The following is an 18,089-nucleotide window of genomic DNA, read 5'->3' as shown; positions in this document are numbered from 1 at the left end:
GCCAGGCAATTGTTGTGCTTCGAATTTCAAACAAGATTTGTCAGCGCAAGAAAGTAGTTTTGAAAGTCAGGCTTTGTTGAGAAAAGGTTATTTCTAAATTCCAAACTGCTTCCCTTGCAAAGAACACCACGTGGTGGTCTGGACATATTAGCCACATCGAGAGAATAGACAGGATTTAACAGGAGGGGAGTTCTCCGGGCTTCCTCTCCTCAGGTCTGAAGGATGGTGCTGAGGATACAGGGAGATACGGACCAAGTAGGATGGTGACACCCTTGGCCTGGCCTGATCTCTGAAGGACCCAGCAATCCCACCTTGGCCATCCAGCAAAAATAAAAGAGAAAGGTACATCCATCAAGGTACATCAAGGGGAAGGGAACTGTTACAGACTGTATGTAATGTGTCCCCCCAAATTTATATGTTCAAGTCCCAGCCCCCAGTACCTCAGAATATAACCATATCTGGATATAAGATATTTAAAGAGGTGACTGAGTTTAAAGAGAGGCCATTAGAGTGAGACTCTAATCCAATCTGACTGGTGTCCTTATAAGAAGACGAAGAGTCACCAGGGTACGAGTTAATGGAGGGACAGCCATGAGCAAGAAGGCCTCCATCCGCAACTCAAGGAGAAACCAACCCTGCCAACCAACACCGTGGTCTTGGACTTCCAGCCTCCAGAACTGTGAGAACATAAATGTCTGCTGTTTAAGCCGCCCCATCATCTGTGGTATTTTGTTATGGTGGCCTGAGTAAACTAATACAGAAACCATCTCAAAGAATGTCCCCACAGCAACAGTGTGAGTGGCCAAGCAAGTGGGAAATGCCACCTGGCGTGGTCAGGTGCTCCTAGGAGGGTGAGTATCCGTGGGCCCACAGAGACCCGTGGGGGTGGGACCAGCCTGCATTCAAACACAGGACCCTCACCACCAAAGGAAGTGGAGAGATCAGAGACTTCAGTAGTGGGTACTGCTGTGACCCACACGCAGACAGAGACGGGTGAGCAAAACCACCCTTACGCACACTACGGAATGCCAGGGACCAGGCCAGACCAGCCACAGCATGGCCCACGGCGTGGCCGCAGCGAGAAGTACCTCCCAGTGCCACGACGCTAGGTAAGCATCCCTGGCATCCAGAGGCCCCCGGGGAAAGGGAGCGAAGCTCTGAAAGACTATTTTCCCCAAAGAGACTGTTTTCAACCAGAAGCATGTCAGTTTTTAAGCACCTCTGACTGACTAGTTGTGAGGTTTTCCACCATATTTTTTTGCACCTCTGAACTGTGGTGGATTCATTTCCAACCAAACCCTGGTGTGACTGATAGTACGAAGTCATCTATAAATGAGACAGCAAGAAAAATGACCTCAGCTTGGTCAAAGCCCTGAAGAAGCTTAAGGCGTCCTAGCATGGAATTTGAACTGTCTTGAAGTCTGTTGAACAGGACAGAATTCCAGGAGTCTTGATGGGGCTTGGGTAGCACGAGCCCTCTCTCGAGATGTGGCACGGACCCCAGGAGCCATATTGTATGAGGTTCTGGTCTGTCTCACCAGAGGGTGAGTTCCAGTCTAACGGCTTGGAGGTCTTCCTGCTTTTTTCCATTTTTAAAAGAGCAGATGTTCTCCTGGGAAAGAGATATTTAGCTACCCAAGCAAATCAGAGAAGTGGAGGAATGGAAATAAACCAGGCATCTGCCTGCCACGGTGGCAGTGCCCAGAGAAATCACATTAGCTGGAGGGGAACATCCGGCCCCAGGGACGGCTGCGCAGCTTGGCACCGTTCCGGTCCCGAGGGAGCGACAAATACGACTGTCTTTGTTCTGGTTCTCGACGTGAAGGACGGTCTGTGGGGTTATTTGTCTAGTTTGTTGACTCTCATAAAAGACATTCATAAATTTATTCTTAGTGCCAGGGGTGCTTACCGGTGTCAAAGTGGAGTCTTTTCAGACAGTCACTCTGTGTTAAAACAAGCCACTCAGATGCATCTATAAATAATTGTCTGGGCTTCGTTTAGCTAGCAAACGGCTTTTTTTCTTCTCTCTCTCTCTCTCTCTCTCTCCCTCCTCTCTTTTTAAAATCAACTCTAAAATGATTTCATAAACAATGGGAGGAATTTCCCATTAATATTAAAGTGTGTCTGGGTTGGCCATTTTAATAGAACTTTCCAGAGGGAACAAGCAGTCCTTCCATCTTGTCCATGTGAAACCTATTCCCTTTTCAGAATAAGACATTTGGCAACCCAGCCTCACTAGGACCAGTCATAGCTTCCCCTCCCCACCATCCTATGTCCATCTCTTTCACTGCTTTGGCCAAAAAAGGAGGAGTACAGCGGGGCTGTGGACAGCAGCAGCCTGAGCCAGTCAGGAGAACGTGTCACCACCCTGAGGCCTCCACGTTTCTACTCTGACCTCTCCAGAATTTTACTTTTCAGGCTACCACCCATCTAGGCTAGAAAGGTAGAGTTATGGCTGTATCAGTTCCATTGATATAACAGAACTCCCCAACAGCCCCCTGGAAATAACAGTGAGTTAAAAGAAGACAGACATTTATTTCTCTTTTCCATAAAAGTAGTCTAGAGATAGACAGCTTAGGGTTGGTGTGGTGGCTCCACAGTGTCACCTTCTGTCTTTGTACTTCACCATCCTTGGCATGTCATCTCATGGTCCAAGATGGTTGCTCAAGTCCAGGCATCACGTCTGCATTCCAAGCAGCCAGAAGAAGAAAGAGGAGATGAAGTGTATTCCGTCCCATTTAAGGTCAGTTCCTTTAGTACCACATACTACTCCTTCTTCTACTTCCTTGGACAGAATTTAGTCAGATGACCTCACCTAGCTGCAAGGGAGGCTGGGACTAGCCAGACAGCAGTGCTACTTGAAAAGGAAGAATGGACATTGGGAGGCCACTAGTCATCTCATCCACACGATGACTGCACTTGATCACTTCCCATAGAGTCTTCCAGGGCCTACAGTTCCAAAGCCCCACAGAGTCCTGCCACTGTTCCTCTTTTTTTTTTTTTTTTTTTTTTAATTTTCAGTTTTCGCATCTCTTCTCCTCAAAACTCACTTTCTATCCGTCACTCTTTCTTTCTCAGAGTTGAGATTCTGAGAAGTTGCACCGCCAGACTGAATTCAAGCTTAGTTCTGACCAGGTCAGGACCATGTGTTGCCTTAAACTGCTGCCCTGTGGGCCTTCTCCTATGCTCTGAAAGTCTTAAGAAGCCAGGCATGGAAATCACCCCAGGAGGATCCCTGCAAGTTCAACTTGAAAGCAAAACTTGAGTCTTGCTTCATCCCTGCTTCACTCAGGGAACACAAATCTTCCTGCCTTTATGGTCCACACTAGGGAAGGTGCCAAAAGCCACGGGGAGGGCAGAGCTGCTCCGGCTGGGAGCAACAGTGAACCCCATTGATGGATGAAGCCACTGCCTGGACAGACCTGCTCACGTTGTGGACAGTCTCCCGCTCCTTGGGTCCACCCTGGATTCTAAAGACCAACCACAGTGAGGACCCCACACCTCGTCTGAGACCCAGACGCTGCCCCTGCCTTGTCACGTGGGGTTTCAGCAGACCATACACAGCGTGTATTCACTGCCCTCCTGCTGCCCTCCTGCCCTTCTGGACCACGCCACCAGTCCAGCTCAGCGCCTGCTCTGCTCCACACCAACTTCATTACTGCCAGAGACAAATGCTGTTGAGCGTCAAGTGTCAGAACAACATGCTCCACGTGAAATTCACCCACCCACCCTGCATGGATCACCTGAGTAGAGCGAGTACTAAAAGGATACTCAGCAGTTGTCAGAGAAAGATGAGGTCTGAAAACTACAAGTAGGAATGGCAAGGAAAAATAAGCCACAAAGCGGCCTTACTTAAACTGCATTCAGTGACGTACCAGTGCCATGCAATGTTGAAAGGTGTTTCCACCCCAAAAAGCACAGTCAGCTAAGTTTGGAAATTGCTGCCACTAGAGATTCATACTTTAGCAAATTAAAGGCTCTGAGAAGTCCTGCAGTAAAGAAAGCTGTTTATTTCCCTATTTAGCCCAGCCTTTCCTAAACCGTTTAACTACCCCCTTTTCCTTCTGGAATGTCTATTACTGTCTCATGAAACCAATGTTCATCAGAATACTGGATGATACTGTAATGTACTGAGGGTCACAGCTACCTCTCTGGCTCTGGAATCAAATCACCAGCATTCAAATCCTTGCTCTAGCAGTTTTTAGTGATGTGACCTTGGGAATGTTACTAAGTCTCTTTGTGCTTTGATTTTCTCATCAGTAGAATGGGGGTAAGAATAGCATCTGCTTCCTAGAGTGGTTGTGAGGATTAAATAAGTTAATGCATGTGGAATGCTTAGAACAGTTAGAATAAATGTTAGTGGTGATGAGGATGATGATGATGATGATGATAATGATGATGAAGGAGGGGAGGAGGAGGAGGGGTGGAGAAGGAGAAAGAGGGGGAGAGGGAGGGGAAGGGGAGGGGAGGAAGAGGAGGAAGAAGAAGGCAATAACCCTGTTATTGGAAGGCTTTCCACAGTTTACAAGAATGGTTTATTTGTTAGTTGATTGTTTATTGCCTGGACCCCATGAAAATGTAAGCTCCACCAGGGCAGGAATCTTAGCTTTTGATCACCAATGCATCTCAAGTGCCTACAACACACTCCTGATCTAACAGGCACTCAGTAAAAATCATGTTAATGGACACACAGATGGGCGGGCTCAAGGCAAGAAGTGACAAGTTACAATGTAAGGAAGATGAGATTTGGGAATTCCCTGGTGGTCCAGTGGTTAGAACTCGGTGCTTTCATGGCCGGACCGGGTTCATTCCCTGGTCAGGGAACTGAGATCCTGCAAGCTGCGTGGTACGGCCAAAAAAATAAGAGAGATTTCCGAAGTCACAAGAGAGAGGGGCTGGAGTGATTTCATCTGGTTATTAAAGAAAGAGGTGGAAATTTGGGTCACTGAGATGGAGAAAGGGGTATCTAGAGAGGGATACTCCCAAAACCGACTAACGGTGATTTTCTTTGGGGCTAAGATTATGAGTGATTTGCATTTTATATTTTATATGTTTTCTATTATATATGTAAGTATAAATATAAATATATATAGTAATAGATAATATAAATATTTTTAGATATTATATATTTAAAAAATATATTTTTATACATTATATATTGTTTGAATGTTTATAATACGCCTCCATATAACTTTTGTAATATTAAGTTGAAAAAGTAAAGTGAATAAATGCACACAGCAACACAGTCCAAGCCAGAAAGGAGACTCTAGCCCCTGAGATCTGAACCCCTGGTTCCAGCCTCCCAAGTCAGGGACAGGTCACATGAGCATCAAGGGAGGACGAGACATCTTTGTGGTTCTGCCACATGGCCCGGAATGCCTGACTTTGGGGCCCGAGCCCCAGCCTTAACCTAGTCTCCTCTCCTAGTAACAGAGCTCCAGTGTTCCTTGGGAAAGTTTTACACACACACTCACATACACTACTCCAGGGGTGAGGTGACCCAGACCTGGTCACTCACAGCATCAGAGAGTTTTCAGGGGAGGGCATGACCCAGTCAGAATTCATCCCAGGGCCCTTACTGGAAGCCTACTTCCTTACTGAAAGTTTTCCATTGGACGTAAGTCTGCCCAGTGCTGCTGGAGGCCGTCCTGCCCCCATGAGGAGAGCACCAGCCTGAAGATGGAGCCGGCACAGAGAAAGGCAGAGCTAAGAGACAGTGAGAGCTCCTGATGTGTCATTTAGACACCTGGGTGCAGCCATGCCTGAAGCCACCCCTGTCCTGGTCATTGTGATGAGCTGATTGCGCTTAGTTCAGTCTTCTCAGATCCAGTTAATACAGAGGCTTGAGTGCTTCCTGGACTGTTCCCCACAGGGAAAAATTCTGCTCATGCGTCTCAGCAAGAACACATGCAGTGGAGTTTTGTGAACAGAAGACACTACTGGAATAGACAGTGTCCCTGCTCCATCCAGACCACACTTCCACCCCAGTGCCTTTTGCTGTTTCTGGTGCCCATCCCCCCACTTTCCACATGTTTTTGTTTCCAAAAGCCTGAACCTTCGAGAAGTGCTTGGAGTTCATGTCCCTCTGGGTGGCCCTTGGCCGATAACTGAAAGTCGTGAGAGTATGAAAGGCCAGCTCTCTTGCTCAGCACCAACTCTGAGAGGTGAGTTACACCCTAGCAGGATCAGGCTTAAGCCACCCTCGTGGGCTCTATCTAAAGCCACCCTCTTGCTTGGTTTCATGTCTTCTTCCCATCCCTGACCACCTTCCCTTGGAGCACCCACTTCATACATCACTGCACACAAATCCCCTGAGGGATATAACTGAAGACACCAGGCGCAAACCGGCCAGGCCAGGTGGGCTCTGAGCACCCCCAGAGAGCAAGGGGCAGGGGAGCCTGGAGGTGATCTCCACCAACCCCCAGAAGACTCCACGCAGCACACAGGCTGTTACTTCTCCCCTCCATCCTGGCAGCCACAGACCAGAGAGTAAGCTGGCTCGGGAATACCCAGCACCCGGGTTGTGACATGGGAAGGGAAACCAGCCTGGCTCCCTGCTGGAGAAGAAGGACGGCAGGGGTGATAAGGGACTCTCAGGCACGAGGTCTTTCCTCCGCACTCCGAGCCCTGGACTCAAAGTCAGCCTGCACGATGCACTCAGATCCTCTCCTTTGTCTGACCACACTACCTCCGGAAGCTGCAGCGATCACCAGTACCATGGTCCAGTGCCCTGGCACTCTAATAAGCAGCTCTCCAGACCCGTCTTGGATGGGCCACGCCATGCCCTGTGCCAGGACCACACCATGCCCTGTGCCAGGACCACACCTCGGGCCCTCCAGTGTCTTCTGCTCCTGGGGACATGGGCAGCCAGAGCTGAATTTTTAGTTCTTTTGCTGCCACTAGATAAGCTTTTGTTCTTGGTGGTGGTGACTCTACGGTGCCTCTCCTGACTTTGTGGATAAAATGACCACGAGGAGTGTGTAGACCTTGTCCCAGCATCAAGTGGGCACTGCAGCTTTTGTTTTCTCAGGAGCCACTCCCCCTCCCACCAGTAAGAACCCCCAAGATCGGGTCACTTTGAAGGCTTCTATGATGAGCAGGTGGCATGACAAAATAAATACACACCTGGGCCACAGTGATTGGTTGCGGGCAGACCCATGACCATAGGAGAAGACCTATGACTCATGACCAAGGAGACCTGACGGTGGACTTGGGGGAAGAGAGATGCTTCCTCTCTGTTGGATGTGAAGCTGGGTTAAGCCTGGAAAGGCCAGAAGTCACCATGGGGAGGGTTTGCTCAAGAGGGAAGTCAATGCATGCTCTTCTCTGTTGTTGCTGGGTTTTGTTGTGGTGATTCTTTTCTTCTGGTTTTCTGCTTAAGCCAGTTTGATTCGAGTTTTCTGTCACTTGCAACCGAAAACATAATAACCAATAGCAACACCGATGGATAAAGTACAAGAGAGGAAACTGCCTCTAGCCCCATATGGCTTTGGTCAGGGCTCTTAACATCTAAAACAAAGGCAGTGGAGAGGTGATGCACGCATCTGGGCTCTGGGCAGAGCACACCAACTTTGCTTTGCCTTCACCTTCCTTTTCACGGAATTCTCCTTCAAAGCCCAGTTCAAACCTCCAGGAAGCCTGCCCTTCTCTCCCCAGCCCTTGGGGACACATCCTGCTTTGAATTCCTGCAACATTTAACCTGTCTGTGCCACCCACTGTTCTTATACCAGCTTGATATTTTCGGGTCACAGTCCTTGCATATGTGCTGTGTCCCCCCACCCAAAACTCCTAAGAGTAGCTAAGCACATTACCAAATCCCAGGCACTGTGCTAAGAAACCCATTATATGCAAATTGCTATAGATGCTCACAGCCATCCTGCAAGTTGGTATCTCATTCTCCCCGTTCGAAAGACGAGGAAGGGCAGCTCAAAGAAAAGAAGTCACCTGCCAGAGCTCACCCAGCCAGATGTGCCAACACGGGGATTCTTTAAGATGATAAACTTCTAGGTCATACCACTCTGCTCTGCAGACACGCACCCTCAACCCAATGGTGCGTTTATCGCACATCAGTTCCTCCCAAGCATCTGCTGATGGATTCGTCTGTTGTGAGAGGATTTCAGGAAGGCGCAGGTCAGGCAAGAGGAAAGACCAGTGGCATTTGGGGGCTGCCTCTCTGGGCAGCCCAGGTCTGCAAGTGGAGGAGTAACTCCCTGCTGAGGTTCCCCCTGTCCGCCACTCCCACCCATCTGCTCTGCCCAGCTCCATTCCCTGCACAGAGCCCCATTCACTACCTGGCCAGGTGAGGTATCCTTCCCAGGGAATCCTGACACACGTCCCAGGCGCTGTGACGGCAGCCGGCTAACAGAGGAGCAGTTCTCCCCTGGAACAGAAGAAATTCAGTCGCATCAAGAGCTCACACTGTCAATCCGGGACCAAAACAACCCACCCCCCCATTAGCCAGACCCTGAGCTGGACCCAAGCGTTAATTTTGTTACCAAGCAATGAAACACACAAAAGTGTTTTCTTCCCAGAAAACAAAAATAGCAGACCAGTTTGAACCTGAGCTTAACCTGTATATTTTCAAAGACTACTGAACAGGTACAAAAATCAGACATCAAAATGTTCTGTGAATGAAACCAATATTCATCCAATCCAAGTTCTTGATTCAAATCAAGAAGGAAGGAGCATTTTACCTCCCTGTGTGGCTCCATGGGGTGTGTAATAGTGTTCTCGGGAACTTTGTGTGAAGAATAGAGGCTGGCTTCTTTTAAATGTGGTTTTTTAAAATGTTATTTTATTTTAACCTTCCATAAAGATGAATCAGAAATTTTCAGAGCATTCAGTGCCCCTTGTATTCACAAAAGCATTTCAGGATGGATCCATTGTAATAGCATAGCGTAAAAGCCTCAGGGAAGAGGACAGAGCCTTGAGTCCTGGGTCCAATTGCCCAGGTGACCTCAGACACGTTACTCTGAAGCTGTGGTCACCAGAAGTCAAGGTCAGGCTCTTGAACAGCCTGACTCAGCTCACCTGACACTGGGCATGGAGGGGCCCCTTGGGCGTGTCCCCTTTTGGAAGGCCTGACCCACACGAAAGCATCTGATTCCAGATCTCACGCGCCAGAGGAGAGCACACTGGGCCAGCTGGACTGTCCTGTTTTCATTCCATCCCAGCCTCTGGACAAGCTGCTTACCGGGTCCCAGAGCAGCAACCAAGAGGCTGAGAGCCCCCCAGCCATAAACACACGCAGACCACACCAGTCCTAGGGCCTGGAGAAAGAGAATGCCGTGCAGAAGATGGGGAGCTGACGCCACTACCAACAGCTCGATGCACCACCACAGCATAAACAAGTGAAAATGGTCGTTCCATTGACCAAAGATCAATTACTCCTGTTTTATAAAGACCAAGGGCATCCAAATGGCTAACAGTAGTTACTCTGGGGTATAGGAATGGAGAGCAGGAGACAGAACCCTGCTTTCCATGTTACACTCGTATCCATCATTTGGACCCTTCATAAGGAGCATGTATGCACTGCATTTATAGCGTTTAAAATAAAGGCTAAACGCTAAGCATATGATAGAGGCAGAAACCACAGAGGGAAAGACTTATGGACTCCACTGCACAAAATTGAAAAACTTATGCGTAAAAAAAGAGAAATTATCTTAAATTATATTAGGAGAGGAAAATATTTACAATATTAATGATAGTAAATATTTACTATCTTAACATATAAAAAGCACTTGGGGAAAAACCACACTGTAATAAAAATGAGGAAAAGACATAAATAAGCAATTCATGAAAGAAGAAATACAAGTGGCTAATAAATATAAAATTTGCATCCCCACTAATAATTGAGGACACACAATGAAAAGTCAGATAACATTTTTGCCTATCAAACTAGCAAATATGTATCCAAAAAAATGTATAATACTTATTGATAAGAGGACAGACAGGTAAAGAACCTCATACACTGTTCATAGGAGGGTAAACTAGTAAAATCTTTTTGGAAGGCAATATTGCAAAGTCTATTAATAATTTTAAAAATATGCATAAACTTTGACATAGTTAATCCACTTTTAAGCATTTATCCCTAAGGAAAATCATCATGGCCAAAGATACATGCATTTGGATGTCCAGTGAAACATTGTTTATAAAAGCAAAAAGTTGGAAATAGCCTCACTGTCCAAACAATGAACTGGTTTAATATATTATGGCATTATACACAGGGAATAACTATGCGGATATTAAAAGGATGATAGAGAAAAATACGAAACAACATGGAAATGTTCATGATATATGAAGTGAAAAACACTGGTTACAAATGGTTTGTACAATATGAACCCACTTTTATAAATAAATATAGCTATATATCCACATTGAATTTTTAAATATCTGATCATAGGCTATTTAAATTTTCTCCTTTCTGCATTTTTTGGAATTAAAAATCTGTATTTTTTAAATAAAAAATACCCAGTGCCAAAACGCATCCAAGAATCATTTTCAAGTAATCAATTAGGAAACAAACATCTTTAACTCAACAAGTTAAGAACCAAAGACATATCAAATAAGATAAAGTAGTATCAATTGTTCCAAATAACCCCTTCAATTAATCTTCTATGTCTTTTTTTATAAGACCACAGAATCTGAGTTCATACAGATGAGGTCATTGCGTTGCAAAACTTGTTGGACGAGGACAACATTCTAAAGTCATAACCTACTCTTACCCACAGGAAAGAAGACAAGAAGCTTGCTCCCTTATTTTCTTAGAAGAAAACAACTGCATCTTGAAAACTCAAGGTGGAAAGGCTGAAGCCAGAGTTCATGGGTTCTAGGACCAGGATGGTTTTGTTCTCCAATAACATTGCTTCATGCCAGTGTGAAATTCAGATTTTCAGAGAAAGAAAGAGGTATACTTAAAGAGAAAATGCTGTTTGCAAGCTGCAAAATGCTGATGTGCAACGCTAAGAAAAGAGATAAAATAGCAACGAGGGAGAATTAGAGATCCTCAGTGCCCTGCCTAACTCTTCTGATGCTAGAACACACACACACACAAACACACACACACACACACACGCCTGGCACATAGGAGTTGCTCAGTAAATACTGACTGGCTAATGTTAAATACTGACTGGCTAATGTTGGAGGTGAATTTCACTAGTATTACAACTCCTATTTGACCACACCTCCTTAGCCAGAAATATCTTCCCTCTCAGTGCAGGACAGCACAAAACATTTAGGCTACAGAACTAAGATTTTCAGGACAATACAACATTGCAATTAAGGGGAAAGTTAGACATAAGAGAAAGTGTAAACAGGATGCTAATGGATTAATCCACTAACATCCCTTCTCCACTGTCTCTGAGGAGATCCTCCTAAGCAGGTGCTAACTTCCAGAAATTGCAATTGGCAAATCCATTAATACTCCTTGTCAGACACATCCACGTGCTGGAAAGAAGGTCTCCTTAGTTCATGCAAGTCTTTGGGGCAAGTCAGGAAGACACTGTTTTCATTCATATGTGAATTTCTATTGTAATCTTTTTTTATTATTATTGGAGTATAACTGCTTTACAATGTGGTGTTAGTTTCTGCTGTACAATGAAGTGAATCAGCTATATCGCCTCCCTCTTGGACCTCCCTCCCACCCCCCCCGCCCCATGCCCCGCATCTAGGTTGTCACAGAGCACCGAACTGAGCTTCCTGTGCTTTATAGCATGTTCCCACTAGCTATTTTACGCATGGTAGTGAATGAACGACTGTCCACACTCCAGAATCACAACATCCCCTATTATTGTATTATTGATCTTTCCCCGAATCCAGACAACAGCTCCTTTTGATCTTTGACCCAACATGTAGAGAGAATTTCATTTCTAACATATCATTTTTTTACGAATAATGGTACTGTAAAAGAAATTTATCTTCACTGGCTTTTAACCACCCTGGGGATTTTTTTCCACTGTTTGCGCATTTCCTACCAACAAAATCACAGATTGTTCAGACCGCTGATGAACACAGTACATCACCTCGCTTGAAAATGATCTGCGGCAAAACCTCTCTTAACCATAATACTCGTAGAAGGGGGGGTTCTGTTTTCTTTTAGAGCCCTGCTTGGCAGAAAGCTAAAGAGAAAATTTCCCAAGGGGAAGTTTTTGTACCCAAGGTGGGCTTCAGAAGGTCTTTGGAGGGGATCAGATGAAAGTTTCTCCAATGTGAAGATGTTAAGACACTATAGCCAGTAAATGTTTGCTGAATGGGATTATGCTAGTATATTAAAGGTCTTAGTCTTGAGCAATGGTATAAAGGAAAAGGACAGAGAAAGGCCTTATGTCCAGAGCAGGGGGAGGACACTCAAAATCAGACTGACTTCAGAAAGTCAAAATGCATCCACATCACTCTGTCCCAAATCGGGATGCCCATATTTAGTGATCAGACTGGTTTGGTAAGTAAACAACCATTGATTGTAAACTGTTTAAAAATCATTTTACTAAAAGAATAGGGTTTGTTGTATACATGTTCTTTGTCAAACCCATGATGCTTGCCATTTTTGGCTGGAAATCTGGTTTATGCTATTTATACAGAGATTTATGTAACTTTCAGATGACTTTTGTATATATTTGTGTGTGTCTGCTCCCTCTTGTTTTGCATATGGCCAGCACTGAATGTATGTTTGCTGCAGAAAGAGATAAATGAATGGCTGCCTTTGGAAAGCAAACATTTCCAAACATTTGGCCACAAAACTGGGGGAAATGCTGATGATCTGATAGGCTATGAACCTGATCCACTCTCATACAACCTGAAGGATCCCATCTGGAAACAGCCCTTCAAGAAGACCAAAAAAATACATAAACAAAGCAGAAAAAGAAGTGGACCCACTGAGGAGTTTTCAGAAATTGGGAATAACGTTCAATTTCTTCCAGCTCATATCTAGAAGTTTCCCTGAAGCTCTCCCCCACCCCACACTGCACTTCGTGGGCGGCCCGAGTGAATGGGTCAGCCCTTCACTGACACATCAAGCCCAGGACTGTGGTGATTCAGGGCCAGGCTCATCATTGGACAGATGCAAGATCATTTTAGGTGGGGCTTAGTTGCATATTTACTGTTAAAGCATATTACTTAGTTGCATATTACTGTTAAAGCAATTATAAATTATATTTATATTATTAATTTACATTCTCTAGGAAAATTATAGCCAATCCAGGAAACACTGCTTCAGAAGAGTGCCATCCGAGGTGACACCCCACAAGCATCCCTTTCAAAAATGAGTTTGAGGCCAAGGTGCAGCTGGGGAACAAAACGGTGCAACTCTAGCTTTGGGGCTTTGAGGTCTTTTTTGTTTTCAGTCCTCCCCCTCCACGGGACCCCCAAGATCCTACAGACAGCACAGAGTTAAACTGTTACATAGGTTTTGGAAACACTGCAAACCATAGAGGTATAAGTGCAGCAGCCCATGAAAGGTTCCAAGAGTGTTTGCAGTTTACAGAAATAGCCCTTTTACCTTGGTTTCACCTTTGTTCACATCTTGCATATTATTATCCCACAGGACACACCTTGCAAGCAACTGCTCCACATTTTCTAAATTTTACTTTTGGGTAAAATCTGACCATGAAAAAGCTGAATGTTTGGGCCAGAGTGTCTGGGGTTCTTGTACAATCATATTTATTGGATGGGCCTTGCTTACATGGCATCTGCCTCCAAGGAGGGATTTTTCTGGTGAGGCTGATACAACTCACCCCGCCATGTATGGCAGCACTGGGGTCAGGAAATCCTCAACTTCATCCATGAAAACTTAGGGAAGAAAGCAGCCCAGCCTCAGTTCCAGTAAGTACCATGCTTCTGCTAAGCAAGCTGACGCAGGTTCGGCTGATGGACAGTGTGGGTCCTCTTGTGGCTCTTATTTCCCTCTTTGCTTTGGCCGCCACTAAGCTCACAGCCAAACCTGTAGTCCACCTTCAGAAACTGCACAGGACTTTAAAGCCCAAATGTCTTTGCACAAGTCTACCTCGGATACGTTCTTATTGTCTTACCCTCGCTCCTCTTCACTCTGGCATCCTTATTTACATAGGTTGTCCTGCTGTTTTCTATGTGTTTGCTACAAGGCGCCCTAGATGGAGGAGGGGTGGATTCATAGATGTTTGGGCCCTCCTTTCACTCCATGAAGACAGAGCAGGGAAGAGCATCTGGGCCACAGGATGGGAAAGGCCTGTCTGCACATAGGAAAACAAACATCCTGTTTGTTCCATTTTGCATTTTTACGGGGTTTGCTTTTTATACTTTTGGTAGATTGTGGTTTTCTGAAATTATTTGTTTGGGTGTAAATCACTGAAAGTGGTGTTTGTACATTGCTTGTCTAGTTTAGCTTTAAAAAAAAATGCTTGAGTACTTAAAGCCTGGGTCTATATGTGGCCCACCTGCCCTCCAAATAAAAAAAGTCTGCCTACTTCTCTGAAAATCTCAGAAGCCAATCTGCCCCCTCTTCCCTACTCTCAGCTGATGTCAACATCTGACACAACTGGATGGTGGTTCACAGGCTGAGGCCAGCATCTTCCTGGCCTTCCCTTCTCACCAGAACCCTTGCTGCAATCTCCCAGCAACAGTAGCATTTTTACTATTTATGTACTATTGCATAGACATATAAAGGAAGACACTGTAATCTTTTATGGCATCAATAGACTAGTATTTCCTTACAGATACTGTGCTTGGTTCCATCCATGAATAATGGTGAGTATAGTTCTCTCCATTTACCAGCTAGAAAATCCAGACTCAGAGAGTTCAGGAACTTGAGTTTGCGTTTCATCCTTCTGGCAAACCCTCAGGAAGTGATGGGGAAGTTGGGAAGTGTGAGAAACTAAAAATTTAGCTCAGAATTCAAGGAGCTCGGGCAGAAAGGCAGCCTGAAATTAAATCATGGAATATTTCTTCAATGTCCTGCCCCCTCCTTCTTTAGCTCCCCTCTTCCATTCTAAAAACCCTCTTTCTACTCCATTTTCCCTCCCCAGAAATCTGCCAAGAGGCCTCTACTGTTACTCTTCTCCATGTGCTCCAGACCTCCTAATGCTTCTTTCTCTCTCAGCCCCAGTCCCTGTCCTTCTTTTCCATCCTCTGCTTCAAGGTCAAGGGCCCTGGGGGCGGGGGTGGGGGGTGGAGAGGAATGTGATAGATTAATTCACTCTAAGCCTACTACAGTGGTCCTTTCTCTTTTTTTCCTAATATTATTTTATTTTACTTTAAATTTTATCAGAGTATAGTTGATTTACAGGGTTAGGTTAGTTTCAAGTGTACAGCAAAGTGATTCAGTTATACATATACATAAATTCATTCTTTTTCAGATTATTTACCCATATAGATTACAGAAAAAACAACCCAATCAAAAAATGGGCAGAAGATCTACATAGACATTTCTCCAAAGAAGACGTACAATGTCCTTTTCTTAATGTATTCCTTCTCTGTGAAAGAGTTGCATTTTTTTTAATAGATTTGTTTTATTTATTTAATTTTTTTGGGCTGCATTGGGTCTTTGTTGCTGTGCGCAGGCTTTCTCTAGTTGCGGCGAGCGGGGGCTACTCTTCCTTGCGGTGCGCGGGCTTCTCACTGTGGTGGCTTCTCTTGTTGCGGAGCACGGGCTCTAGGCACGCGGGCTTCAGTAGTTGTGGTGCGCAGGCTCAGTAGTTGTGGCTCACGGGCTCTAGGCACACGGGCTTCAGTAGTTGTGGTGCGCAGGCTCAGTAGTTGTGGCGCACGGGCTTAGTTGCTCCAGGGCATGTGGGATCTTCCTGGACCAGGGCTCGAACCCGTGTCCCCTGCATTGGCAGGCGGATTCCCAACCACTGCACCACCAGGGAAGCCCCAAGAGTTGCATTTGTAAAAGGGACCACAGCACCCACACCTTGACGCAAAGGAGTAAAATTTCTCAGGCCGGAAATTCAGGCAGTAAGCAGGAAATCGGGGAAACATTCCAAGCTGCAGCAGGCTTCCAAACACCCGGACTCCCCTTGCCATGGGAAAGCCCGAGGCCCCATATGGCAGTGCGGTAAAAGAAGAAGCCCATCCCCATGTCCTCCACCCAGCGCCCAGTTACCTTTTATGGTTGGCCTGTGACAAAGGACAGAGCCATCACGGATGGGGAAGAGCCCGGGGATGGGGCGGCAGCTCAGGACTGCAGGGGTCGCAGCCCAGAGGAGCTGCCCTCACTGGCCCACCTGAGCCACACTGGGCCAGACCCACTTGTTCATCCTTCCCCGAGAACCAGACCTACCGCTAGGAGGCAACCCATCAAAAGGCCTGGCCCCCTTCGGATCCCTGTGGCTCAAGGAGTCCTCTGAACCTCCTGGTTTCCTTGCCGGTGAGTTTCCTGCAAGCAGCCTCAGCGCTGGACTCCAAACTGCCCCACCCCCTAGTGGAGAGAGGCGAGTCGTGCACCTCCCGCCCGGCTCCTGCCAAGACCAGGCAGCCTCCCCCAGCTGGGTTCAGCGAGCCAGTGCAGAAAGGAGCGGGAGGCCCCGCCGGGCACATCTGTTCTTCCCCGGGACTCCCCTGAGGGTCTCTGATGGCCCACACTCAAAGTTTTTCTGGCCTACCCAGTCCACGCCAAGTCTTAGACTGTGAGAGGTGACATATGTGAATAAAAATGGAAAAATGTGTCCGCGCAATCACACTCTCAATGGGAATACAAGGAGTTATGGGACCAGACACTGGGCGGCTTTATTCTTCCCTAATCAGCCAGATGTTTGGCCTGGCCTGGAGTGCACAGACCCAATAAAACGCCGCAGGCCCCTCTCAAGTTAAATCACCTCGCTCAGAGGCCCATGTCCGGCTGCGCTGTGGCCCCAACAGTTCCGAGGCCTCAAGAAGGAAAATCACTCCCCAGGCTGAGAGCCAGCTTGACACCCCATCTCTGGAGCTTGCCTCTGACACATTTGACATGGGGAGGACTTCTGTGTTTGCTCTAGGGGGTTGTTTTTAGTTTGTTTGTTGCTTTTCCATAAATTGACCAAAGTGTAAGAAACTTCCATTTCGAATTCCTTAGCTAGATGAACATTTGTGCTCCATGACTCACTCTGATACAGAGTTTCAAGGAAAGGTGACTGGGATTAGGGCAAGACGCAGCCCATCCCACAGAGAGGAGGGGCCCAAAAGAACATTCCAGGTATTCCACAGCTCGCCTGCCCCTTCCACACGCAGCATCAGTCTGAGCAGCGAGGCAGAAAGGTAAATAAGTCCCCCAGACTTGGCCCTCCAGAAGCTCCCCCAAGTCTAGTGAGGGAGATAGAAGAGACGGGGGAAAAAAGTACCGAATTTATCACTTGCCCTGGTGGAGGAATGAACCACGTGGTGAAGGAGCTCAGAGGAGGTGGCATTTTGTTCGAGTGTTGAGGAACGAGCCAAAGAAATGCCCTCCTCGGGGGATTTTTTAGAGGCATCTTCATCCTTCCACAAATATCCCTAACTGACTCAGTGATAGAAGGCAGGCCAAGATGAAGCTTTTGACCCCAGGGGTCCCTAGAGGCTGCCGCTGACTCATGTGCCCCCTTCCAAAGTCCACTTCCCCTGGATCGGGGAGAATTATGAGGCAAACAATAGAGCCAGTAGGGAGAAGGAAGATGGCCGCAGGGAGATAAGTCCAGCTCCCAGATGTTTTGGGGGCGGTCTCTAGAATATTTTTTTAATTAGTGCCAGCATTTAATAGTTGGACTACTTCATGTAAAAATTATCTTGAACTTTTCTCTTCTCTGAAAAAAATTGGAAGACACGGTGATACTGGGTGCATATTCTGGCAGGGCAGCTCTAGGCTGAGTAGGAGCTACCCCCATCAGAGGGCACATGTACCAGTTAGCCTTTGCTGTGTAAGAAACCACCCCAAAGCTTAGTGGCTTAAAACAGTCATTTATTAGCTACCATTCTGGATGTCAGCAGTTTGGCCTGGGCTCAGCTAGCATTTCTTTAGTTGGTCTCGCCTAGGCTCATGTATATGGCTGCAATCAGAGGCTGACAGGTGTTGGATGGGATACCTCAGTTGTCCTCCACATGGCCTGTCCAGCAGGCTAGTTCGGTGCTCCTCCATCGGCAAGAGAGGGCAAGCCTCAATAGGCAAGCAT

General features: G+C 46.5%; 1 long non-coding RNA gene across 1 annotated transcript in view; it reads right to left on the bottom strand.

Annotated features, from left to right (window-relative positions):
• LOC118893244 overlaps window positions 1-18,089 on the bottom strand; it is a 143,849-nt gene that overhangs the window by 62,337 nt on the left and 63,423 nt on the right. The window contains exon 3 of the long non-coding RNA XR_005019439.1: window positions 8,292-8,380. This is a non-coding gene — a long non-coding RNA (uncharacterized LOC118893244). The remainder of the gene's footprint in view (window positions 1-8,291; window positions 8,381-18,089) is intronic.

The sequence above is a fragment of the Balaenoptera musculus genome, chromosome 3, assembly GCF_009873245.2.
Source record: "Balaenoptera musculus isolate JJ_BM4_2016_0621 chromosome 3, mBalMus1.pri.v3, whole genome shotgun sequence".
Lineage (NCBI taxonomy): Eukaryota > Metazoa > Chordata > Mammalia > Artiodactyla > Balaenopteridae > Balaenoptera > Balaenoptera musculus.
Note: the sequence above shows the minus strand (reverse complement) of the source record. Positions and strands in the feature narration are given on the sequence as shown.